General features: G+C 36.9%; 1 long non-coding RNA gene across 1 annotated transcript in view; it reads left to right on the top strand.

Moving 5' to 3' along the window:
* The first annotated feature begins 744 nt into the window (after positions 1-744).
* The window catches only part of LOC131503800 (uncharacterized), a 129,543-nt gene continuing 102,387 nt past the window's right edge, over positions 745-27,900 (top strand). The window contains exon 1 of the long non-coding RNA XR_009257615.1: positions 745-865. This is a non-coding gene — a long non-coding RNA (uncharacterized LOC131503800). The remainder of the gene's footprint in view (positions 866-27,900) is intronic.

Genomic DNA, 27,900 nt, shown 5'->3' with positions numbered 1-27,900 from the left:
ATTTTTCACTAAATGTTTAAAAAAAACATTCCACGTTGCCTGAAACCCCAAATTTACACATTTGCTTCGAGCAAAAGCATTTTTGAAAATTATAAAGTGTGATGTTGAGATCCCACAGCTGAACCACAGACCCACACCCAGTATCTTGATTTAAGTACCCTAAACCCCAGTGCCCACAATCTCTAGGTATTTCTGGGACTGAGAGCTATACCTGAACACCACAGGCATTATAAAATAAAATTTTATATTAGAAGAAAACCCAGGGAAAATAACATATCTTTTGTGGTTTAATTCCTTTTTCTTATTAATAAAAATTGCTTTGTTGATGCTGTTTTCCTTGAGCATTCAAACTCTATGGAGGGATATTGTTACTGTTGAGTAATGTCAGATCAGTGGCTAATGTTGCATCCCTAAATGCTTGTGGAAAACATTATTGTAAAGTTTATCATTAGAGCTTGAGGATTGTCATTAATTTTAAACCAAAGCCATTAAAAGCATGAAATGTCCACAATGATGATCAACTCCTTAAAAAGATGTGAGGATAATTGTGCAGATTTCTTACAACTGCTCAGTCAACTTAAAAAAAGAAATATTATTGGTATTTTTCTCATTCTTCTTCATAAGGGATGTGTCTATGCTCATAGCATAAGGTGACTCATCACAAGTCTGTCACAGTGAGTGGGCAGAAGGCATAAGCCAGAACTCCAGCATTATCCAGCAGCTGTCACTTCCATTTAAGGGACTGGCACATCCTCTCATGGACACTTCCTGGGGCAGCCTTTTGCAAATTACTCACCTAATAATTGGAAAAAACTGAAAGGAGTTTTCTCTGAAATAATTTTAAGAGTTGATTTAACATGCAATGGTAAGCGAGTCTTATTAGTATTGCTTAAGAATGAAATGTTTCTCTTATAAGAGAACTAGTTCAGATCTTAGGGATTTTGTAGTGACATTTCTTACTTTAGGTCATAAACAGTGTTTTTCTAGTTATTGACTGGTATGCAGTTTGGTGTAGCATATACATTTTTAAGTCAGTGGATTTTACTGGTTCTCATTAAGTAAAAAGTAAAGCATGTATACCTACATGCTAAAATTTTGATCTCGCCTTATGGAGAAGGGGAATTACTTTGGTCATTTCTTCCCTTGTGGGAAAAAGTATCAGAAATTGTAATTTTTCTGTAAGCAGCAGAGATATCACTACTCTTTCCAAGAACAACAACAGGTGGTTTAAACAAATTAGGGAACTGGGTGTTTTCTTCTAGTAATGATAGTCTGAAGATAGGCCATCTGATATTGGTACCATACTTCATGTTGTTATGTATAACTCAGGCCTATACCCTCACATTTGTTTTCATGAAATGGGTGCTGTTCCAGCAACCCTCACATCTGAGTTTCAAGACAGTGGAAACAGCACAACCACATATAAAAACTGATATGTCCTTAAATAATGACACTCTTCCAGAGAAACTTCCTGCAAGCTCTGCCCAACTTCCAGTAATGTCACACAAGTCAGAACTCTGTCCCATAGACATCAATACCTGACATGGGACTCATGAATGTTGCTTCTAGACTGGGTACATTGTCAGTCTCAACAAAACCTGGGTTATGTTGTTAAGGAAGTAGAGAATGGATATTAGTCAGCAACTAATGGTGTTTGTCATAGAAGGACCAAGAGAAAAAGTCTCTATTCTTCTCCCTCTCCCCTGCCCTATCATACACGTTTAATCCAGTACCCAAAGAGGGAGGACTGGTCAACCTGACTCATCAGAGATTAAAAATAATTTTGTCTTGTTTTAGTAAGAGGAAGAACTCCTGGCTTAAAAGATACATATTTGCTTCCTGAATCCTCTCACGTGTCCTGTGGCAAACTAATAGGCCTTTATGCATATACTCTATTAGTCTGAACTCCAAAGGGAGGTGGAAGGCAAGAGACATCATGAAGCTCCTAGAGAAAGTAGCCCATGTCTTGGTTAAACCTTGAAATTTGCATAATTTAGAGTGTTGTCTACTTCCTAGTTTGTTTGCCCATTTTCCTACCTAACACACTGTTTTTCTGTCTTCAGCCACCCAGGGTCTTCTTCTGATCTTTCCTACCAAGGAAGTGCTCTCACTTTTTTGAGGCAGTCTTGTTGACTTCCTTACTGCTTGTGCCAGTCCTACATGCTCCACACAGTTTTATTAGAGCAATCAGTCCCCACATTGTCACAATCATTTACTTGTTTTTCCTCCAGTGGGTGGGTGGCTTCTTAAAGACAAGGACCATGACTTGATTCTTTATAAATCTTTAGGGACTACCAAAATCTTGTCACATTGCTCTTAATTTATGGTAATTAAGTATTATGTAATATAGAAATAGAAATTAATAGCACTGCATCATGAGTCCTAAACAGGTCAAAGTATGATCTTTCATAAGAAGCTTGGGAACTCTTTATTTGTCAAAAATCTTTATTTGTAGTAGTGATTTATGGAGTATATATGTTAGGGAGACCTAATGGCAGGAAACTTTAAAAAGAGAATTAGTGTGTCTGAATCACCTGTGTTCTACCTTCAACAATCAGATTCCACTCAATATTTTTGGGGTGGGACTGAGGCTTCTGTATTGTTAGAATTATCCCCTAGGTGTTCTGCTTCATAACCTAGATCAAATTGGTGCAGAGACAACCAGCAGCACACAGGTTCCTTTACTCTCCTTTCCTGTGATCAATTCCATTATGGTCAGCTTTACATATGCAGAGTTTCTCAATCTGGGCTAGTAGGACCACATGGGGAGGGTCCAAAACTACAGATGCCCAAACTACACTTAGGAAAGCTAATTTGGATTTTGGGGGGAGTCGTACAGTCATCTGTAAAATTTAAAGCACTTCAGGTCTTTCAAATGAGTAGCCAAAGTTGAAAGTCAGGGACATACAGAGATTCCATAAGAATTTTTACTTGCTGCCATAGAACAACAACAAAACAAAATATGAGCAAATATATTAATCCCTACAAGTGACTTGAGTCATTAGTTTATGCATGCCTAAATTTTTCATATCAGCTAGACACTTTCTGGGTATTAAGTAACTACTTCATTCCAGGTGCCTCTTGCTGGCTTGCTCTGCTTTTTGGTATACACATTTCCCACGTCTTTGAACCTCTCATTTTTACTCTGCTCTCCAGAATACGTGAACTTCTAAGTTTTGTTCTTGAATGGATCCTGACACACTGCTTTCTCTGATCCTTGCACATTATTATCTCTCTATGGCCTGCTGCCTTGATTCTTACCCATGACTTGCTTTACCTCTGATATTTATCTGATCTCTTGAGTATTTCATTGTTACTGTGTCCAGCTTTCTTTTCTTTCCCATCTTAATCTCAATTTTATGCATGACAAAGCGTCACAATTTGCCAAATATTCACCAAAAATCTGTAGTATTCCAAAACTCTAGTAAGTATAAAGAGATTAATTTTTAAGACACACATTTTTAACACATCCATTCATTTGCCCTGTTTTGCTTTCATGTACATGACCAACCAGAGCACAGATGGGATTTGTGCCTCTGTAAGTCTCATATTCTTATATGTCATAATTCCCATGGCCAACCCTCCCAATTTCTAAAAGATGTTTCAACATCAGTGAATATTCACCTACCAAAATTTAGTAGTTAAATAAATAAAGACTTGCCTCTCAAATGGCCCAGATCACTCTTGTGTTCCAGTCCTCATGTTTTCTGGCCCACTAGACATCTGCACATCCACATCTCATTCTGTACTTTGTTATTGGGTTGTCTTCCCTCTCGCACAGTAGCTCCTCCCTCAGCCTCCATTTCTCTTCCTGATGATTTCACCCAACTTTTATAATGGACCTTTGAGTTTTCCTACTCCTTTATGACAAACACTTGGTTGGCTGTTTTTCACAATACCTTTTGCATCCTTCACAAGCTTTCCCCTGCCCTAACAAGACTGACACCAGCCTTCTTCCATTAATCACACAGTACTGTGCCCCTCCAAGTTCACTATTTTGTAATATGATTTCTCTGCTCAAATACTGGGAATAGAACACCTCAAGCAAAGACTGACTCCTGGGTTCTTCCAGGCCCTTCACAAAATGGTTTGGTACCCTACTGCAGGGGACATTTACTCTCCTCACAGTGAGCTTCATTTCCTATATACAATAAGGGCTTTTCCTAATTTGAACTGTTACTCTCATTGAATATGGTACTCTGTTTAAATCTTAGTCCTCTTTTGTATTTTTCTAATTATGTCACCAACTGCATGAAATCTCCACTCATCACAGCTGAGTGAGTTTTCTCTCTTCTGAATATAAAATACTTCCATCCATTCTCATGAACTTACTACTTTTTCCTTGTACTATAGTTATTTATGTATAGCTTTTCATTAATAGCTTAAGCTTTCCTTGATAACATAAAGCTTCCTCATTCCCCACACCTCCACCCCATAAACACTTGCTCATTGGCCTTGTCCATAGTAGCTTCCAGATAATTAGTTATTGAACTATTTTAAATAATTGAATATTAGACTAATTCAGTTAATGAACAAACATATAGCCTCTGAACAAAGATGCATATTTGAATTAGAAAAAAAGCACTTCTATTATATAAGGTATTTACATCCCTTTCTTTATTCCTTCAAATATAGAATTGCTTGAAAAACAAATCAAATGCTAGCCTCCTGGCAATAAATTACTGGGAAGCAATGACATAAAAGTTAGATTGTTTAAACATTCAAGTCCTATTGAGTCAAACAGAACTTCTAGGCAGCAGGAATTAGCTGTGTGAAACATTTAAATATGAATGTACTTAGAATATTTGTGCAAAAATAATGGAAACTGAATGTTGATTTCTAGGTAGTATTAATATCGGAGCATTAAATGCATCATATTAGGGAAAGCAAGATGAGCCCTGGCAGGAACTTTGAGATGCTTATGTGAATATAATATCTCAGGGCCAAATATTTTTTTCTAAAAATATGCATTGCTTATAATGGGTGACAACTGCAAACTATCATGCAAAATACACATTAATCACTAAAGAACCAAGTGGTCAAATAAAACTCTGTAGGGTGAAAAAAAATACAAAAAAAAATCATTTCTAAGGACTTAAGATCTTATAGGAAAATACAGTTTGGGAAACAGATTTCATGAAAGTTTCCATATTGAACACCACACACACACACACACACACACACACACACACACACTTGCACCAAAAAGAGCCAATAAATATAAAGACAATAGATTTTAAATTACTTAAAATTTGTGACACTCTGGTCAATTTCTATTTTGTACTCATACATTCTTTTCACTGCTAGTCTCACGTGGATTTTTTTTTCTGTATATAATATGCATTTTTCAATGGCTATGTTTCTGGGAGTGGGTCTTCATCCAAATATGAAATTATGAAATCTCTTTTTCCATTTCAGAAAACCCATTTTCCTAATGCTTTTCCTAATGAATTTTAGAACATTTCCAAAAGCACAAATTTTTCATAACTCCTCCCACCAACAAAGTCTAACATTCTAGTTAAACTGTTCTCCAGCTTTTAAAAATGATTTTAAGACAGTTTCAATAATATCTCCTCTTCATCAGATTTTTACATTCCTTTCCCCTTATTTTTTTTACCACATCATATTTCTAAGCTTCTAACAATTCCTAGATGATTGGCCTCATGTATTCTGGATTTGACATTCTTCCAATAGATCCAGAACTTTGTGAAAAGGAGATCCTGTGGGTTGAGAAAGATTTCTGAATATGTTTTATATATAACTTAAAATCTCATGTCCATTGATAAAATAAGGCAAAATTCTAGAGTTAATTCTATTTTAAAAGTGTCATGATTCAATTACAAGCAAAACCCACTATTTTCCTAGAGTTCTTATAGAGAAAAGTTTTTTTTTCTCTTTTGTATTTTTTACTTTTCATGAGTTATTAAAACTTCCCTTGGTATTTGACTTAGGGCTTAGCAAAAAAAAATATTATATACAATTTGTGAAAAATTGAGAAACCTTAATATAGAGTATTTGTCATAATAAAATGGTTTTCTGTAGTTGAGATTTTATCGATTGATTCCTAAAGTTCTTGTTTACCTAAGAAGGAAATATTGACAAATGGAAAACTCTAATTACATTCTTCATTGTGGGAACATTCCTGGACAGGATAATACACTTTGCTTTTTTTGAGCAAAATCTTTAAGGAATATGAAGAAGGGATACAAAGAGTTGGAAAGAAATACTGGATTACTCCAATTAAAAAAAAAAAAAAACAAGAGTAAAAACGTACTGATAGCATATATTCGCTTTGTATTTTGTCACCCATAGTCAGAAATATATGTGGTATAAATGCCCTAACAAATAAAGTGTTTTATGTTTCTATAAGCATCACAGAAACTGCATTCTAGCTTCGAATGTTTTGTTGATACTTCATGGCTATGTAGGATTAAGTGGAAATGGTTTCTTCTCAGTATGTAGAGCAGAACGGTTTCATGCCTAAGGCATCCAAATTGGAGCCAGTGCGCACTTCTGTATTCTTTGCAGCTCACAGTGACTGGAACACAACAAAAATGACACCATTAAAAATGGTCTCTATTCCATTTTCTAATGATTATAAAGTCAGCTTGATTTAGGAGAGGCCGCCCTATCAATTTTGCAGCACTCTTTGTCACCATGATGGTATCTCAACAAACTGATTATACTATAGGGAGGAGGGGAAAAACAAAAACAAAAAACAACTGCTCTTATTCTAAAAACACCTAAATGTACAATGTAAACCTCCCTTAATATTTATACATTCCATATTTTTTAGTCATTGCTTACCTACAAAATGCTAAACAAATCATGCCCAAGAAGCAGTAAAAGTCACTGTATCCTTCTGCAGATGCCAAGGAGTAAACTGAGACAATTCCAAATGTACAGCACTGAGCAGTACACCTAATTCTTAAATAGAAGCAATTTATTTTGGAAAAAGGCATTATCTGCTGTGAGTTTTTATCACTGTTTTATAGAAGCTTTCTCTCTCAAAAATGCCACCAGAGCAATACAGTGTTTTACTGGGTTTTAAAGTAACAGAACTTTTCATCCTTGGATTTTGTATCTAGATACTATATAGACCTACTATCCAGCATGGTAGTCACTAGCCACATGTGGCTATTGAGTCCTTGAAATGTAGCCAGTCCAAATTGCAATGTGCTACAATCATAAATTGCATACCAAATTTCAAAGGCTTAGTACCAAAAAATATAAAATGTCTCATTAATCATTTTATATTGATTAGAACTTAAAATAAAAACATTTAGATGTATTGAAGTAAATGTATCATCAATTTACCTACTTAAAAATGTTAATTTGTCAACTAGAACATTTTAAATCACATGTGTTTTGCATTATATTTCTACTGAATGTGGCTTAGAGAAACTGAACTATCCTTTCATAGGATTTTCTTTCTCAAATTGATATACACTGACATTTATAAACAACTCCTGGTTGAAGCTATCATTAAAAGAGCTATTGTAAGGTATTGGCAAAATCAAAGTTGACATCATTTACAAAAAGCTCCATAATTACATAATGGCAAGGGTTCATTAATATTACCATTAATTGGCACAGAATTTATTATTTCTCCCTTGGTCGGAATTCAAAAAATTGCTCTTAACTTCTTCAGTATGAAGGAGAGGAAATACTGTTAGGTAGTGACTTTTTGAAGACGAACACAGAATCCCTAAAAAAAAATTGTAAAAACCTCTCTCTATATTTGGTTTTCCAACCTGTATAAACTGCAGCTATGTTCTACCTAAATGTGGTTTAGGTGTTCTTCATTAGAAACCAGTCTGTGGATCAAATGAAAATCAAGATACCCAGGAGTCAAGAAGAAATAGCTACAGGAAATAGAAAGACGACTCAAGTATAGTCTTCCAGTAAACCACAAACCCTACAGTGCACATTTCAGAGTGAATGTGCAAGAGGAAAAAGTAGCTGTGTCTCCTAGAAAAGGGGCAGTAAGCTGGTCTTTGAAAAGATGCTCTGGCAGGAAAAGAGATAGAGTGGGAAAAAGACAGACTGACTCACCAACCCAGAGCTATCTTGGCCTATGGATCTCCCCTTTCTCCCAACTCTCAGATTGTTCTGGCTCATAGGAGACAGAACTCCCAATAACTCCTTCTGAGACACCATGAAACAATGAATTTATTAGAAATTCTTACATCAGGCAAAATGTACATATTTATTCAAGAACCATTTTGCTTCCTTAAGTAGTAGTTTCTGATTCTTGAATCTACAAACCAAACACATAAGAAAAAGAAAAAAAGATCTGGGGGAATTTGAATCACATAGAATATGCTGTTGGCTATATTAATTTTTCATAGGTCAAAATAGTGCTTAAAAATACTCTTAATTTTAAGGAGACTGGTGATCTATTTATACAACAATTAACGTTTCCAGTAGATCTTCTTAATATTTTTGTTTGGAGGACTTCAAATGTCAAGTAGTGTAACTGGCAATGGACCATTGAAACCAACTACAAATCTGTGGTCCTTTGACAATTAAGCTTATTTTTCTACTGAAAGTCTTTTTAGGATTATGGATGTCTTAGTAATGATAGTGGGTATGAGACCAATATAAATTGGCAGCTACAACTCTCTTTTTGCCTGGAATAATGTTCTACCAACTTTCCTCTGTGGATTCTGGCTTTCTTTTCAGTCCTGCATGATGTATTCCCACAACAGAGCCCAGTGTTTATTGAAAAAGAGATGATCCCTTTTAGCATAGAAGGTCCCAGAAGGAAGCAATGAGGAGCAGGTGTGTTTTATCTCAAGCCCAGCAGGCTGTCCTTCTACACTAGGCTCCTCCAGCAGCCCAGCCAGCTGTGCGTACATATGGACCGGAGGCCAAATCTATGCCTCGGCAGTAGTGCCCACATCACTAACTTCAACCACAAGCTGCTGCTCACAGCATCCCTTACTTCTTGAAAATGGCTGTACCAGAATGAATCTTGTTTTCTTATACCCACTGAAACACCCAAGCTTGCTCACTCACTTGCTGTCTCTCATTCTCCCTCCCCAAGAGGAGACTTCAAAGGTACATTCACCGAACAGGTTATATTAGGATAACATCTTTGTAATTAGAGGATTTAACCGTGATATATTTACATCGTATGACGTAACTTACTCCACTGACTTTGTCTGAGTTTAGATTCCCCTGTGGTAGACCCTGAGACCAGGATCTCTTGCAAGTTATTTGTTTGACAGGTGAAGGAAATAGTAGGGAAGTGAGATACTGGAGTGAAGGCACATAATCAAGCCCAGTACTACTGGGGATTGCTGAAGCTTAATTCTGCTGGGGAAATCCTAGGAGCCAGCGTGAAGATCATGCCTCCAAGTCACCCTACACAAGGGAAAAGAAGAGTGGTGTAATTTTTTCATCACCTCCCTTTAGTCATTGAGTAAGTACTGCCCCCAGGTGGTCCTAATTCCTCAGCACAAATGGCCCATGCTTAGGTTGATGAACCTTGCTCACTAACTATAGAAAGATCTCAGGTAAAGGAATACAGGTTCTGCTGTGGAAGTCAGGTGAGCACGCACCAAATTGGTAAAGAGAAGGGGATATAGGCGGCACACGTACAATACTGGGGATAGTGCTGTTATTCAACTGAACAATTGAATTCAACTGAACAACTGTACTCAGTAAAGAGTACATACCCCAGTCTAGTTGCTATGCATTTGTAGAGCCAAATTTAGTAAATGGGAAATTTGGGACAAGTTTACCCACACTCCCACTGACTTCATCTCTGCTTGCCTTATTTACACTGAAAACATGGGTTAGTAGTTTACTTTTTTAAACCAAATTTGTTTTGAAAGTTCTCAGATTTTCCATGATCTAATTAATTAGTGCTTGGTTTTGTTTGGAATCTGATTTAAAACTAATAGCGAAGTTTTCGTAGTACTTAAGCCAGAGTGATTGTGACAATAATCAGATATCTCTCACTTACCCATTCTGCTACTTTTATCCTTCGCTGATCTCATTCTAAAGATGCTCATATTTTGCATTTGATTATTGACCATAATTTTATAAAATGTTCTTGCTCTCAAAAGTCCATTTTTTTTTAACTTTAGAGAAACAGAGCATGGTAGAAGAAGAGGGAGAAAGGGAGAGAGGGAGAGAAAGGGAGAGAGAGGGAGAGGGAGGGATAGAGGGAGAGAGAGGGAGAGAAGGGGGGGAGAGAGAGAGAGAGAGAGAGAGAGAGAGGGAGAGAGGGAGAGGGAGAGAGGGAGAGAGGGAGAGAGGAGGAGAGGGGGAGAGAGAGAGAGGGAGAGAGAGAGAGAATTTTAAGCAGGCTCTATGCTCAGCCTGGAGCCCAACACAGGGCTTGATCCCACAACCCTGGGATCCTTACCTGAGCTGAAATCAAGAGTTGGATGCTCAATCAATTAAGCAGCAATGACCCAGCAAACAAAGAACCAAAAAAAACAAAAACAAAAACAAAAAACAAAAAACAAAAAACAAAAACAAAAACAAAAAACCCTGTTCACTTTACAAAGGTTAATGTATGCTTCAACATTTAAACTGGCAAGGTCACATATCTTGGGGAGAAAGGGAGCTTCTCCGGCATCCTCTAACTTATGCTAGTGGTCTCTTTCACAGGAGGGACACTAGAGTATACCTCTTTAATCCACAGGCCACATCCTTGTCTTCCACATGACCCTGTGCTTTCCATTAGCTGTTCCATGCCATGCACTTTATATCTCACATTTCTAAATAAGATTCTTGCAAAATTAAATTTTAGAATGCTGCTTCTTATATGAAAATCTTTGTTTCCTTTTTTGGATTCCTTTTTCAAAATGATTTATGGCTCAATTTTGAAAGCCTCACATCGAGTTAAGATTGAAATGGGTTGATAACGTGTATATTGCTCTGATATAGATTAAGCAGTGAGAGGGCAACAATGGAAATGCCACCATCTAATTTATTTCACTTTTAGATGATCAAAGAGAGGTCCACACAAACAAGGCAGTCACGCTGTTTTAAACAGCCCTTTCAAATTTCCTGAGGCTCTTCTATTGAATCATTATAGACACATGAAGTTAAATTTGAGGAAATCGATGAAGGTGATAATGAAGAATCCTATGAATGAACCTTTTCTGAATTTCTTTTTAGCTCTGAATTACAATGCAATCTCGGTAGATCCTGAAGTATAGCGTCTGTTGTATCCGTTCTAAGCACTGTTTCCTGAAGGTGCACAAGTCCGTGATAGCACAGTCATAGAAACTGACTTGGATAAAAAGATGGCTGAGTCTTTAACACTAAGGGTAAGGAAAAGAAAGCCTGAGGAATCACATCTATGACCAACATGGGAGAAAATATCTATTAATTTCAGTAACGGAGGAAGGAGTCTTATATTAGTGATGGCCTGAAGTGCATTCTCAATTTAAAAAGCAGCAACCTCATTGGGTGAGGAATATTTTCTAAATTTCCTCAAATACCTCATTGATGTATCATAGGAAGGAACACCGAAAAGCCCTAGGCATACTCCCAAATATTTAGATTCATCTCTTTTTCAAAAAGTAAATACACAAAAGATTCAAAATTAAATGTTTAATATTTTAAAATATAACTATATCTATATGTAGTTAAAGACAAATATAGATGGATATGTTAGAGATGTTCACATTAACTTCTATGAGGTGTTTGTGTCCATAATTAACACTTACATATCTATCCACATACATATGTATATTGCTGTATACATATGGGTCAGAGGATGCTGAATTTTACATAAACTCTATGATCCTGGAAAACAGCAAAGTTAAAAAATCCCCCCAGGGTGCCTGGGTGGTTTAGTAGGGTAAGCTTCAGACTTCGGCTCAGGTCATGATTTCACAATTCATGGGTTCAAGCCCCATGTGGGGTTCTGTGCTGACAGCTCAGCTCTGTGCTGGAGCCTGCTTCAGATTCTGTATCTCCTTCTCTCTCTGCCCCTCCCCCACTCACCCTCTGTCTGTCTGTCTCTCTCTCTGAAAAATAAACATTAATTATTTTTTCTAAAAAATTCCCCCCGCCCTTTTGTGTTCCTGGAAATGGCTTACTGCACAGAACCACCTTAGATGCCTCCCTTGTTTACCTATGACAAGCCCAAAATCCAAAAACACACCCTCAGAATTCCCATTCTTATCCTCTAAGTGATTAGCTCAAGTGTTTTGTTCTTACTGACTCATCAGAACAAAAAGCTTTGAGAGAAGGAATATAGGAATGAGCAATAGCCAGACCATATATAAATACAGAATTTTGACCCCAAGCTTACAGCAGCCTGCTCAGGGAACCAAACCCTTACCTACAACAACCCAGCCAGGAAGCCAGATTGTCACTATCCCTAGTGACAATCCAAAAAGCTAAACAATTACTTCTTTAGCAGTCAACTAATGGCCAGGAATTAATAACTAACAGTTTCCCTCATCCTTGTACCTGTTTTCAACTTAGCACCAACGAGAAAGCCAAACTGCACCCCTCACCAATCACACAGAGAACTCCACCTCTAGTTAGCCCGCGTACAGCTTCCCCCACACAACAGCCTCCTACCAGTTCACCTGAGTTTCCCTCTCTTTTCTGCTAGAAAGCTTTCTCATTCTACCTGCTTCTGTGTCTCTGCAAACCCAGGTGATGGTGGCTCACACCCTTGACACAGGGAGCTCGGGATAAATAAACCTCTGCTTAAGGCAATTGGTTGTTCTTTATTTCTACTGCTTGTTAACCAAACTTTGGTCAATCTTCTTTCTTCCCACCCCCCCAACCCCGGCCCTGAACTTTGGCCCATATTTGTATTCAATAGTTGTCTATTCATTTGAACCCTTGGCCCCAGCCAGCATATGACCTAAAAGCCCCGCCTGAGAATAGACTGGCCCCAGAGAGAAATAGCATGTGGTCTTCTGGCCCATCAAGGTCACAGCACACCCTTCATCCTACTTCCCCACTCTGGTTCCTCCCTGTTCACTCCTCTCTATAAAAAAACAAAAAACAAAAAAAACCAAAAAAAACAAAAACAACAACAACAAAAAATCACTGCTTTTGTGGAACCTTTGAGACACTTGCATACCTTATGGTCAGAATGTTCTCCCTACTGCATTAGCTCCTCCTCCCTTGCAATAGCCCTTTCCCAACAGGTCTTCTTTAATCAGGTCTGGATTTGGTTTGGTTTTGTTTTGTTTGTTGTTTTGTTTCGTTTGACAGACGATTTGTGAAGAAGTTGCTGATCTACATGTATATTTTACTTATTTATGTTTAAAGTTTTACTTTTATGGGGAAAGAAGATAGTTTCAGTATGGCATGTGGCAACATGACACAAAGGGCATGAAAAATAACAACACAATGATTTTAAGAAGCAGAGCACGTGGCTTACAATTCTGTGGAAGCATACACTTGGAAGAACAAGGGGAACAAAAACAGGCATTTACAAGGGTAATGTGAACCTGAATTTTACTGAGCCTGTCTTGGCTTCATTTTAGGTGACATGAACCAGGATGATGTACCATCAATATACGTAAACAAATTGGATGATTTTCCCAAATTAGTATTAAGAGTAGAGATGAGGAAGACTTTCACACGTAATTCTTAAGGAGTAAATTCATATATTATCCAGAGAACAAGCTCAGTATTCAGGGAGAAAAGCTTTCATTGGATGCAGTTAGCCAAATTCTTAACATTTTTTTCAGATCTATTGAGACCAAAGGAATTTTGTACTTGTATTGAATTTCTATTAGAAAGACATGGAAAAAAAAAAATCTGACCTATCAGCCAGAGATGATCAGCTTCAATTTTCTTAATATTCTAAAAACAAAGGCCCCTTTTGAGCAGGAAAGAGCTAAAACCAAAGTGTTCAAGCACTACCAGAAATGCAGTAGACTTCTTCCAAGCCTCATTCAGTCACCCTATCATGCCAGTGATATTCTTCAAAAAGATAGCCTACTTTTACCACAACTAATGCTTCTTAAAATCTTGTTAATTACAATATTGTTTAACATTTATTTATGGCTTACTCTTTGCAAATCACAATCCTAAAAGCTTTTTCTGAATAGCATTTTAATTCTCACAAATCCTCCAAGATATAGGCATTATTACCATCAACTGAATTTTACTGATGGGGAAACTAAGACACGGAAACAATAAAAACCATACCCAAGGTCACATAGTAAATGTTAGCACTGAGAACTGAACTCAGACCAAGTGACTTCATAAATATCTCATCCAATCACTATGCTAAACTGCTGATTTTATGGAAAGCCCCCTGACCACCCCCATCTCTCACCTGATATTCTCACTCTGCTTCAGGGGTAGCAGCCAGTCCAAAGCATGCTCTCTCCACGACATCCTATTTCACATCCACTACCCTACCATACAGGATCTCAGGATCTATAGATTCATTTGCCACATACCAAATATTTTCCAAACCATTAAGTAACACATCATCGGCAGAGTAACTTTCTTTTCTATTTTTCCTTCCATTTTTTAAGTAACATTGCTCACTTTAGAAAATTCAAAGAATTTGAAAGTCATTAAAAAAGAGTAATCACTCTCCCCCAAACCACATCTTATCTGTATCCTTTATTTTGTATTCCTCTAGCAGAAATAAAAGCATGTATGTGGGGGGATGGGGGGGCAGGGATAGGGAAGGGAAGGGAAGGTTGGGATAGGGAAGGAAGGATGGGAGGGTGTATCTATCAACAAATCAGTGCTTTGACAAATTTTAAAACATAAAAGGCTTCACTGTTTTTCTTTTCCATTGAGGAATATATCTTAGCTATAATCTCATTTCTGCCAGTACTGATCTCCTTTATTCCTTTCAATAATTGCACAGCTTTCTGTACTTAGTTGTACCTAAGTAGCATAATATACTTAACTGGTGATGTATTCTTGGAAACTTAGATTATTTTTGAATCTTTTAATGAAACAATTTTTATTTATTTTATTTAATTTTGGTCATTGCAAATATGCTGCAGTAAACTCTTCACATAAAGAACTGGCGTTTTTTGACATGTGTCCAGTGGCTAAACTCCCAGCAAATATTCAAAAGATGCATACTTTTTACTGTAGATACTTAACAAATTGCTCTGCAAGAAAGTTTACCAATTTAGACTCTCATCACCTGTGTGAGTGGCAGTTTCTCTGCAAACTCTAGAACACCAGATATAAACTATTTATGACAAATGGATAGGTGAGAGGGTGATCACATTTCTTGTTTTGTGTTTGCATTTTCCTAATGGCTTAGGAGAAAGCAAATATTTTCACAGGCTTATTGCAATGCATAAACACATACACAAATCTCTTTTGTAACTAGTGTTCTAAAAGAAAGCTGCTATCAAGGAAAGGTCTTTTGCAATGTCGGAGGTAAAAGTAAACAACCTGAAGTAATCTATATGCAGTAGAACACCATATTGTACAACAGGCATGTCGTCACGGGGCAGAGCCAAGAATTGTTAAGAACAATGTTTTAGGACCTATTGACTAGCAAAATAGCAGCTTAATCAAGAAGCATTCCTACCATGTGAGTGGCAAAACTTTTCAACATTTACCCAGAAGGACTGTGGAATTGTTCTGAGCCAGTCTTCTGTGTACCTCTTTGCTCCTTTCCAAATGGGATTGTTACATGGTTTTTCTATCCCTGTTTTACTTGGGGGAGGGAGAAAATACGTAATCCTTTTACTTCATAGGTTTCCAAGAAAAGAGGAACTACATACAGCTATGATGCAGAACATGAGATTTTAAACACTGAGATTCATGCAGTTATTGGATAACACTTACATTACTGATGTGTCTTCTTTGGGATGAGGAATTTGCATGTAAAAAGGAAGTAAGTGCTTATAAACAAGAGGTAAGACTATGTTAGATTGGACAGTAGTTTCCAAATCTTCACTTCCTTCCTGTAATAGATTAATACATCTGCATACTTTCCTGTGTGTTTCACAGTGCTTGCTTGAAGAATATGTGGAATGTACATCCTTGTTTCACTGACTTGAGGATAGTCACATGGCTTATCATGGTTAATGGAATATTAGTGGAGGTAATGTAAACAAAGCATTTAAATATGAGTATTTAAACTTTGGTTTAGCACGGTCTTTTCAGTTTTAGCATCACTCATAGTAAGATTATGCCCAGGTAGCTGTAGTTCCCAGAGTGATGGGGATGTACCTGAACTATCTCCTCAGTAGAACTGTCCTACAAGACTTTTAGAGGTTTGAACAATAAATAAATGCTTATTGAGATTATGGGACTCTTTGTTACAAAGCATTATCTAGGCAGACCCTAACATATAATTATATAATTAAATATCACATGGACCATATTATTATCATAATTTAAAGAAAGGCTCAGAGCATTTAAGTAACTTAAGATAAAATATTAATCAAGAAGCAGTTAGAACACAAAGTGGGTTTTTGGTTTTCATTATATATTACTGTCTTCCGTTTAAAGTCATTGAACATGATAGGGTGAGGGCAGTAACAAAGAAATACAGGTAATATGTGACTTAAAGTGGAGTAAAATGAGAAAACAAGGATTAGAACTGAAGAAGAAAAAAGGGAGTAATTTATAACAAATAACCAGGGGGAGATTCAGGATATTTGAATTTTAAAGTATCGCCAGGATCCCCTCTCATAGTGCTAAGTCAAGTAGATAAACCATTTAGCAAACAGGTGCTAGATACCCTTCACTATGGTAAATCAAGGAGAAATTATTGGGAAAATTCTCTTCTTTCTGATATTTATACTCATGCATAAAAATCCTTCCAACAAACATTCAAATTTTAACTTGAGGGAAATCTATACCTAGGAGAAGCAGCAGAAAAAGTACTATGAATTCTGCAATTTATCTTATCCAGCAGACAGGATATGCATTTATATCCAAATACTTAGCTGCTTGACTTCTATATGTGAAGTACAATGCAATTCTTATTCTGGTAAAAAAAAAAAATGTAAGACAATTAGATCATTATAAAACAATGCATTCATGTAGTAGTCGCTGGATTAATTCACCATAATGTCCTTTTCCACATGTTAGTGATAAAGAAAGTAGAATTGTGCCAGTAAGTATAGCAGATAATATAATAGTTTCAAGAAACTGAAGAGTTAGTGGGTTTATCTGTAGAGATCACATACTACAAATAAACACATGCACCATGAAAAGCCGGGACAAATCTTGGATATACTAAATTTTTTATTAGTCTTCATTGATGGCATGAATGCTCAACTTAAACAGTTGCTTTCTTACCAAGCAATATTATGGAAGAAGCAGGCTTTTGCCCTAGCCTCCTCTAATAAAAATAATTGGACTTAAACCACCATGTTTGGACTTCCTATTGTCAAGCAATAGGTACTTAATACATGTGTATCAGTCAGAAGACATAAACCATAGTGGAAATTTAAAGGGGGGGGGGTTGGGATTTTATGTACAGAATGATCAAGTAGGTGGTTGAAGGTTAAAAGGAAACTATATTTACAGAAGTGGAAAAGGCTTAAATCAACTACTAGTACCCTGAAGAGCTGAGGGAGTGTACATAGAAGGACAGACTTAAAATAGCTTCCCATTCCCATATTCAATTCATACCCCTTTGGAGAGTATGTTGCTACTACAAGAACACCAGCCTTCCAGAGATGAAGAAATTTGCCAGAATGAGCAGGCCAGAACTCATATGCAAAAGTGGCCTGCCAGATGGGAAAAATCCCACTGGATAGTAAAAGCCATAGCTAGTCTATGAAGCTTCCTGAAGAGAGTACTATTAGACCTCTTAGATGCTGATTCGCTGCCTGCCATGCTCTTGGAAATAATACACAGAAGCAGGAAACCCCTTCCTCTTACAATGTCCCTCCAGCTCCTTCTAGTGACAAACCCTAACAATGAGACAGCTATAAGAGAGAAATGTCTACAGGGTATAGTTTCAATATCTCAAAGGAGAACAAAGAAGGGGCGATTTGGAACTGAGAGGCAATGCATTTAAGAGGCATAGCATGTATCAGACAGATCAGAAATGCACCGTGGTTGATTTCCCACTCCCAAATGTTTTCCTTTCTTTTAGAAAACAGTCAAATGTAGCCTATTCTGTTTCACTGTCACATTTTGAACAAGTCAAAACTCCATGGGGTTGGGAGAAAAGAAAGAAAAAAAGGAAGAAAAAGAGAAAGAGGTCAAAACACCTGTCAAAACTTGGCTCAAAGGCAACTCCAGCAGTCTGATTTAGTCACTCCTGCCTCATAGCGACTTACATAGAGATGTCTCCCTTTATACTGGGGGTTAGTCTAATTAATTGAATAACTTTCCATGAAGTTATCAGAAAGACAAAGTGACATGAATGTCTTATTTAGCCACGTGTTCCTGGAAACACTGACACTTTAATTATGCACATCTCTCTATAAAGAAGTAAAATGAATGAAGAGAGATGGAGTATGTGTCAATGTTTTTCAGCCTGTTTTTATGGAATAGGGGATGTTTCAGATAATTTAATGTTAGATTAACCTTCTGTTTGACTCATTTCCATTTGATTAATTGTATGATTCTTCACCAGAACAGTTTAACTTATATATATATAGATATAGATATAGATATAGATATATAGATAGATATAGATATAGATATATATATATCATGCCACAAGAATCAATAAAGATACCCAACTAATCAAGGTGGCAAACACTCTTACATAACCTAAATTTTCTATTCTTTTTTTTTCTTCAAACTCAGGTCAGCTCAACAAAACCACTCTTTTTTCCCCCCTTCAAATTAATAAACTTTGTTTTTAGAGAAGTTTTAGGTTCACAGCAAAATTGAGCATAAAGTACAGAGAATCCCCATGTATTCCTGTTTCCACAGACATAGAACCTTGCCCACTATGGCCACACTACACCAGGGGTACATTTGTTTCAATCTATAGACCTACATTGACACATCATTATCATCCAAAGTCCATAGTTTACATTAGGGTTTGCACTTAGTGTCCTACATTCTATGGGTTTGGACAAATGTAGAATGACATTCATCCACCATTATAATATCATACAGAGTATTTTCACTGCCCTAAAAATTCTCTGTTCTGTCTCTTCATCTCTTCCTTCTCTCCTCCACAGCCCTGCGAAACCATTGATACTTTTACTGTCTCCATAATTTTGTCCTTTCTAGAATTTCATATAGTTGGAAGCACAAAGTATGCTGACTTGTCAGATTGATTTCTTTCACTATTAATATGCATTTAAGTTTCCTCCGTGCCTTTTCATGGCTTGATAGCTCATTTATTTTTTATTATTTTCTATGGTAACAACTATTTATTTATTTTAATTTACATCCAAATTAGTTAGCATATAGTCCAATAATGATTTCAGGAGTAGATTCCAGTGATTCATCCCCTATGTATAACACCCAGTGCTCATCCAAACAAGTGTCCTCCTTAACGCCCCTTGCCCATTTAGCTCATCCCCCCATCCACAACCCCTCCAGAAATCCTCAGTTTGTTCTCTGTATTTAAGAGTCTCTTATGTTTTGTCCCCTCCCTGTTTTTATATTATTTTTGCTTCCCTTCCCTTATGTTCATTTGTTCTGTATCTTAAGTTTCTCATATGAATGAAGTCATATGATATTTGTCTTTCTCTGACTAATTTAGCTTAGCATAATACCCTCCAGTTCTATCCACATAGTTGCAAATGGCAAGATTTCATTTTTTGATTGCCGAGTAATACTCCATTGTGTGTGTGTGTGTGTGTGTGTGTGTGTGTGTCATACACACACACACACACACACACACACAATATTTTCTTTATCCATTCATCCGTAGATGGACATTTGGGCTCCTTCCATACTTCCATACTTTGGCTGTTGTCAATAGTGCTGCCATAAACATTGGGGTGCATATGCCCCTTTGAAACAGCACAACTGTACCCCTTGGATAAATACCCAGTAGTGCAATTGCTGGGTTATAGGGTAGTTCTATTTTTATTTTTTGAGGAACCGCCATACTGTTTTCCACAGTGGCTGCACCAGTTTGCATTCCCATCAACAGTCCAAAAGAGATATTCTTTCTCTGCATCCTTGCCAACATCTGTTGTTGCCTACACTGTTAACCTTAGCCATTCTGACAGGTGTGAGGTGGTATCTCATTGTGGTTTTAATTTGTGTTTCCCTGATGATGAGTGATTTGAGCATTTTTTCATGTGTCCTTTCACCACCTGGATGTCTTCTTTGGAGAAGCATCTATTCATGTCTTTTGCCCATTTCTTTAGTGTATTATTTGTTTTCTGGGTGTTGAGTTTGATAAGTTCTTTATAGATTTCAGATACTAACCCTTATCTGATGTGTCATTTGCAAATATCTTCTCCCATTCCATTGGTTGCCTTTTAGTTTTGCTAACTGTTTCCTTCACTGTGCAGAAACTTTTTTTCTTTTGATGAGGTCCCAATAGTTCATTTTTGCTTTTGTTTTCCCTGACTCTGGAGACATGTTGTGTAAGAAGTTGCTGCAGCCGAGGCCAAAGAGGTTTTTGCCTGCTTTCTCCTCTAGGATTTTGATGGCTTCCTGTCTTATGTTTAGGTCTTTCATCCATTTTGAGTTTACTTTTGTGTATGGTCTAAGAAAGTGATCCAAGTTCATTTTTCTGCATGTTGCTGTCCAGTTTTCCCAGCATCATTTGCTGAAGAGACTGTCTTTATTCCATTGGATATTCTTTCCTGCCTTGTCAAAGATTAGTTGGCCATACATTTGTGGGTCTATTTCTGGGTTCTCTACTCTGTTCCATTGATCTGAGTGACAGCTCATGTATCTGTAATTTTTTATTTTTTTATTTTTATTTTTTTTTTTTAATTTTTTTTTCAACGTTTTTTATTTATTTTTGGGACAGAGAGAGACAGAGCATGAACGGGGGAGGGGCAGAGAGAGAGGGAGACACAGAATCGGAAACAGGCTCCAGGCTCCGAGCCATCAGCCCAGAGCCCGACGCGGGGCTCGAACCCACAGACCGCGAGATCGTGACCTGGCTGAAGTCGGACGCTTAACCGACTGTGCCACCCAGGCGCCCCAATTTTTTAAATGCTTATTCATTATTGAGAGACAGAGAGACAGAGCATGAGTGGGGGAGGGGCAGAGACAGGGGGAGACACAGAATCCTAAGCAGGCTCTAGGCTCTGAGCTGTCAGCACAGAGCCCGATGCAGGGCTCAAATCCATGAACCATGAGATCATGACCTGAGCCCCAAGTCAGGCGATTAACTGATTGAGCCACCCAGGCGCCCCTCATTTATTTTTAATAGTGAATAATATTCCACAGTTTACTTATACATTTACCCACTGAAGAACATTTTGGTTGCTTTCAAGTTTTAGTAATTATGAATAAAGCTGTTACAAAAACACTTGTGAAAAGATTTTTGTGTGGACAGAGTTTTCAACTCCTTTACGTAAAAACCAGGGAGTGTGATTACTGGGTTGTATGGCTAGAGTATGTTAAGGAACTGCCAGTGTATTTCAAAGGAGATGTATTATTTTGTATTCCCACAACCAACTAATGCCAATATTTTCTCTGTTGTCAGTGTTCTGGATTTTGGCCATTCTCATAGTTGTGTAGTGGTTATCTTATTGTTTTCTTATTGCTGAGTTTTGTCCACGTACTCTTGTGTAATAAAATAATTGTGGATTTTGTAGTATACTTTTGTGTATACTAATTGTCTGTGGTGTCTTCTACAAAAGTATAATTTCCTCTTTATTACTCCTGCTTTTACAACTATGTAGATGAAAAGAAAATTAACAAGGATGAGATAAGAATAAGATGCACACTCTATCAGATCAAACACTCTACCCAAAGCATTTTGGACTTTCACCGGGAACATATTAGTAAACACTATCAGGCACTCTGGCTACTGCTACTACTATTAATGACAATAATGATAGCTGATGCTATTGATGCAGGGGCAGAGAGAGAATGATAGCTGATGCTATTGATTAAAGTTACTTTTTGCCAGGCATCATTCCACATGCTTCTTAATTACACTTAGCCCTAGTAAGTGAATATTAGTATATCTAGTTTTTACAGACAAACACTTAGATATTGTTAAATTTCTTTCCCGAGATCACATATATAGTAAACAGAGAAGCTAGTATTCGAGTACAGGTTTATCTAATCTCAAACAAATTCACTTTTCCCTGTGCTACACTGCTTAGTCAAATAACAACCCCCCCCCAATGTAGAGATTATGCATGCCACACAGGTGGGGAAAAGAGTTTGTAGAGGCTACATCCTCCCAACTCTAATTGTTCAGAGAACCATTTGAAAGAAGTACAGAGTGTTTTTTGTTTTGTTTTGTTTTTTCTCAAATCAACTCCTAAGTTTCCTGTTATCACCAATTACTTACACCTCAGCTTCTCTCTCTCCATTCCCAAACTTCTACCTTATTATTCACTCCGTTTAAGTATTCCACCCAGGCCTTGCTTTCATATTCCCTTCAGCATCTATGATAGAAGTAGCAATATTCCAGTAGCAGGATTCAGATAAACATTTAGTCTGATCAGGTGACAGAATGTGTCCACCCAATGCATGTGTCCTCAGGTCTAAGGTGCCATTCTGAAAGGGGGCAGGCCGCTGGATCTACTCCTCCTCCTCCTTTATCATCAAGTGAATGCTCAGGTGACAACTTACCAGATGAAGGCACAGAACTCTCCAGAACTTTGGAAGCACCCCCTACCATATATTGCTCTTACATCCTGTTTTCCTTACTCTGAGGACAATCTCAACTTTTATGATAATTTGAACTTATATTTTATTTCTAATTTTCCACTCATGTTTTTTTAAAGTTTATTTATTTTGAAAGAGAGCAGGGGAGGGGCAGAGAGAGAATCCCAAACAGGCTACATGCTAGAGCCCAAATCGGGGCTCTAACCCACAAACTGTGAGATTATGACATGAACCAAAATCAAGAGTCAGACAATTAACCAACTGAGCCACCCAGACACCCCTCTAATCTCCTACTTATGAATGAACCCTTAAAATTAATGCTTTACTTTTGCTTGTTTTTGAACCATATATTAATGGAACATACTATGTGCATTCCTATGTAACATTTCTTTTGTTCAATATTTCATTTGAGATCTTCATTTGTGTTATTCTACTTATCATTGGTTTATTTTTATAAATTGTTTTTATTTATCTATTATACTATTAACTGGTATTCAAATTGGATCCAATTGGTTTTTTGGGTTTTGTTTCCTAATTTTTATCAATGAAGTTATTAACAATCTTGAATGTATATTCCTCTGCAAATAGATTAGTTTCTAAAAGGCAGGATTTCTCAACATCAGCACTACTGACATTGGGACTGGGTAATTTTTTGTTGGGCCTGGGGGCTGCCCAGGGCAGTATAGTCTATTTAGCAATATCCCTGGCCTCCACACTAGATTCCAGTAGTACAGTCCCTTCCACTTGTGACAACCAAAACTATCATCAGGGTATTATGGTTATCATTAATTTTGCTGACCAGATATTTCAGAATCATCATCATTTAGACACATGGGCCAACCATACTTGCTGACCCCTTGTGGTTGAGTGAGGCATGTGGCTAGTTATGACCATGAGTGGTAAGAACCACAAATGTGTCTCTTCTGGTGAAAATACTTAATTGCCAGGGCAAGAGTCCCCTTCCCCTGCCCTACTTCTTACTTCCTCTAGCTCAGTGCCCAGTAACATTTAAAATGGTAGCTGATCTGTCTGCTTAGGTTGCTAAAAGACTACTAGAAACAGAACATTCCTACCAACATTCAGTAGACATATATGATGCAGGAGAAAGATATCTTTGCTTTAATCTTGGGATTTAAAGGATTGTTTACTATAGAAACTGTTACAGAATGTGTTATAGAAACTGGATCCTAGAATTAGGGTACTATCATCATCATCATCATCATCATCATCATAAACTAAAATATGTGACTGGCTACAGAGAGAAATCTAATATTGAGAGTTGGACACATGACAATTCATAAAATGTACAGGCAAAATACTAGGTAATAATTCTGCCCGTGATTTGAAAAACACGTAATATAGCTAATATATTCGTAGCTTTAGAGATTGATGTTAAAAATTAGAATGGTAATAATATGTATGGATTGGCTTCTTTTTGGTTGCACTTACTATGGTTGCTTTAAGAAAAAAAAAATCTATTCGCAAGAAGGAATTAAAGGAAATATAAAAAGTTCAGGAATTTATGGTTATGAAGAACTGGGCATTGCAACTTATTAATAACCCTAAACAGTAAAAGATAAAAATGTAAAATTCTATGAGCAAGAAAGTTCAGTTAGAACTCACATAATGGCAAATATCAAATTTAGGGTAAATCCAGGCAAAAAACAGTTTAAAGGGCTGAATGAGTTGAGATGCCCATGGAACCTTAACAGTTGAACAAAGTTTTTCAGGGTAAGGAGACTTGTGTCACCAAGCTGATAGGCTCAGCATATCCACATTAAATCCAAAGCCAGAGAAACATCTAGATCTATGCATATGGCTAATAACACATGGAACTCAAGATCACATAGGTAGGAAGCTACATTTTTTTAAACTAAGCTTTGAAGAGTCCTGAACTAAAAATATTTTTGACTATATGATATTTACAAAACATCTTAGGAACTTAAATCCTTTACCAACAGGAAACATTTCCCCAATCCTTGGTCCTACCCGCCCTGGAGGACTTATTCACCAAGTATACTTTAGAAGTGGCCAAGGAGGAGGATGAAAATGCATGTTAGGAAACAATTCTCCATGGATTTCTCATGTTTCTGTCTTGCTAACAGAGGCATTAACTGGTTTCGTTTTGAACTATCTATGCAAAGATGTTTATATAGTGAGCAGCTTTGGGAAATAGAAATAATGTCTATTCAGGCAAAAGTCTGGAATGTTTACTGTCCAGTATAATGAAAATAATGTATCCCTCCAAATCAGGTACTCTTACTGCTCATTTTGAATACATGAGTTCCCTAAGTGCATGATTTTTTTTTCTATAATGCTGCCCACTGTGTGTTCAGGGATCATCTGGCCCTTTGTATATCACCCGGAGGGAACTGGGGCTCAGGAGACAGGGATAAGAAAATGCTGACATTCTGACTAGTGCTATTGCTATGAATAATAAAAATTTTGTCTTCATCCCAAGAGTCTCATGTTTTCTGCCAATACATGCGAAACTATGGCAGGCTAACTTGGTAAATTGCAAGCATGGTAGAATATCAGGTCTTAGGCTTTTCAGTTTTTGATAGGCAAGACCCCAGTTGATAATGTCAAGGTTACACACACACACACACACACACACACACACACACACACGCCCGCACTATACATATATGTGTGTATGGATGTGTGTAAGGGTATATAGAGTCAAATTCAGATCTTATGAGGTTATTCCTAACCACTAATCTCAAGGTAGGGGATTCTTTACAATGTCTGCTCAACAAGATATTAGAACTGCTAAAGACTAATGAATTGTGCTTATGTTCCTTATTCCTTGACTTTTCTAAATAGCAGAAAATAGCAGTGTTTGTTGTCATATTTATGCAGTTTCTAGTTCCTGTTCTATTATATTTTCTAATGTTATTCTTTCATATTTCTGTTCTATCTTAATTACTGTAATTTTATTGTAAGTTTTCTAACTACTAAATTCTCCCATTTTTTCTCTTTCAAAAATCTTGATAGTAGTAGCCCTTTCTACTTCTGTAAAAATGCTAGAATTCAGGACGTCAATTTAAATATATACATATACACACACATAACCCAACTGTTGGAATTTTTTACTGGGATTGCTTTGTATCTAGAGATTAATGTGAGGAGAACTGGCTTCTTTCTACAATTGAGTTTTCCAGTTGAGAAACACTGTATATTATTTCATTCATTTAGATCTTCTCGAATGATCTTCAACAGTTTTACATGTGGTACCATAAAATTCTTGTGTATCTTTGTTTAGATTTATTCCTAGGTACTTTTACTTTGATGCTATTGGAAATTACACACAGATTATTTCCATTTCTGTTTGTTCCTTTTATATAGAAACACAATCTCTTTTAAAACATATTGATTTAATATGCTTTGCAAACTTTCTTACTAAAAACAATATTTAACAAAAAAAATCCTTTAGATATTTTTCCATATATACCATATAATATGTAAGTAATGATTAATTTTTCTAATTCCTTTACCTTGATTTCTTTTTGTCAACCTATTGTACTTGTTAGTGACTCAAAATTGTTAATTAGTAAATGTTTATAGTTACAATAGCAATCCACTTTACACTGTTCCTTTTCTCAAACATTTCACCTTTAAGTAAGATAGTTGTAGATTTTTATAATGCTCAATTATTGTATTCTAATCACAGAAGAGATAGATGTCTTTAGGTCCGTATGAATAAGGCATAATTTAACTAACTTGGTTAAATTAATTAAAATTATATAGAAATATTTATTGGCTATAGCTGTATCTTGAAAACCACCTCTGATAAAACTTTCTATGATGATGGCAATGTTCTACACTGTGCTGTCTATGCTGAGCCCTTGATATGTGGCTTGTGGAACCTATTTTTAAAGGAGAACCTATTTTTAAGTTTCTTTAAGTTTAATTAATTTTAGTTCCACATGTGGCTATTGGCTTTTATTCAGTGGACATCACATCTTTATAGAAATCATCTTTGTCAAAAAGAGGCCATATCTAGTGCAAACTCCAACTGCTGCCAAAATTTAAAAGAACCCAGAGTGAAAAGAAAACATCAGGATACGTTTCAAAATCTCTCCACTCTCCTCACCTCCCCCCCCCCTCCAATTTTTGATCACTGCAAAACAGGAGGGAGAGGTCTATTATTACCCTTAATAGAATGAGACATGGTTTTATTTCCACAGCCAAAGACCCCAAACTGCTTTTGTTCTTAGTAATATTTAGGTACCCATGCCTCTACTCAATATGAAATATTTCTATCCTCTCACACATTCCATCAGGAAAAACTTGCACATTTTCAGATGACAACTAAGAAATCTGATAAGCCAATATGTTCAAGAGTATCAACAGTTACTGGGACATAAAAGGATATCACTCCAGATTTATTTACATTGCTTGGAACACCTCTCCCCGCAAAATATCATCTTTTAACAAATAAGAATGGATTTCAGAAGGTCTTCAGGGAAGGGAAATTTGTTTATGAAAAGCTAATCATTTAAGATGCTTTAAGCCCTATCAAGTGAGGCCAAGGCAACCCTGACTTTGAAGATCGGAAAAGTCAAATTAAGCACCTAGCTTGTACTGCTGTAATGAAATACCACAGACTAGATGGCTTAACCAACAAACAAGTATCTCATGGTTCTGGAGGCTAGACATCTGAGGTCTAGGGGCCAGCATGATAGGGCTCTTCCTGATTATATCTTCATAAGACCCTTCCCTGGTTCTCTGGTTCAGCCATGCAGTGAGATCTCCTGTCTCTATCTCCTTTGCTTTTTGTTTTGTTTTTTTTAATTTTTTTAAATGTTTATTTATTTTTTGTGAGAGAGAGAGAGACAGACAGAGTGAAAATGGGGGTGGGGCACAGAGAGGGAGACACAGTCCAAAGCAGGCTCAGGCTCTGAACTGTCAGCACAGAGCCAGACACAGGGCTCGAACCCATGAACCGTGAGATCATGACCTGAGCTACAGTCTGCCACTCAATCAGCTGAACCACCCAGGAGCCCTCTTTCTCCTTTTTTAAGGGTACTAATCCATCATCCATTATGACCTCATCTAAATCTAATTAGCTCTCAAATGCTATCAGATTGGTGATAAGGGCTGCAATATACGAATTCTGGGATACATACAAACATTCAGTTCATAGTGGGCATAAACCATATATTAAGAAAGGACCTGAGGGATGGAAGAAGACAAAAAGAATGGGGGGGCAAAATTATATGTGTT

Source organism: Neofelis nebulosa, chromosome 2, assembly GCF_028018385.1.
Source record: "Neofelis nebulosa isolate mNeoNeb1 chromosome 2, mNeoNeb1.pri, whole genome shotgun sequence".
Classification (NCBI taxonomy): domain Eukaryota; kingdom Metazoa; phylum Chordata; class Mammalia; order Carnivora; family Felidae; genus Neofelis; species Neofelis nebulosa.
This window is presented reverse-complemented; position numbering and strand designations above follow the sequence as displayed.